Source organism: Trachymyrmex cornetzi, unplaced genomic scaffold (genome assembly GCF_001594075.2).
Source record: "Trachymyrmex cornetzi isolate Tcor2-1 unplaced genomic scaffold, Tcor1.1 scaffold1399, whole genome shotgun sequence".
NCBI classification, from domain to species: Eukaryota; Metazoa; Arthropoda; class Insecta; order Hymenoptera; family Formicidae; genus Trachymyrmex; species Trachymyrmex cornetzi.
This window is the reverse complement of record NW_017295981.1, coordinates 187,699-188,008: the sequence shown is the minus strand read 5'-3', so window position 1 is coordinate 188,008 and position 310 is coordinate 187,699. Positions and strand designations below refer to the sequence as shown.

Below are 310 nucleotides of genomic sequence, written 5' to 3'. Positions count from 1 at the left end.
TCGTAATAATCCACTTCATCGCGAAAGGCGAAGGAATAGACTTCATAATAATAATGATCCTAGATTGCTCGCAGTTTTGGCTATGGTTCATCAAAATCCCCATATTAGTACCCGTCAAGTAGAACGAGAACTGGGAATCCGTCAAACTACGGTACACAGATTGTTACGATCAGTCAATTACTATCCGTATCATATTACTCTGGTACAGGAATTAAGTGAGGCCGATTACGTACTCAGAGTACAATTTTGTGGATGGGCTCTTGAGATGTTAGATCATCTCAATCCAGATTTTTTCAGTAATGTTTCAGTG

At 39.4% G+C, this 310-nt stretch overlaps 1 protein-coding gene across 1 annotated transcript in view; it reads left to right on the top strand.

Moving 5' to 3' along the window:
• cac (calcium voltage-gated channel subunit cacophony) overlaps positions 1–310 on the top strand; it is a 266,619-nt gene that overhangs the window by 103,229 nt on the left and 163,080 nt on the right. The window lies entirely within an intron of this gene.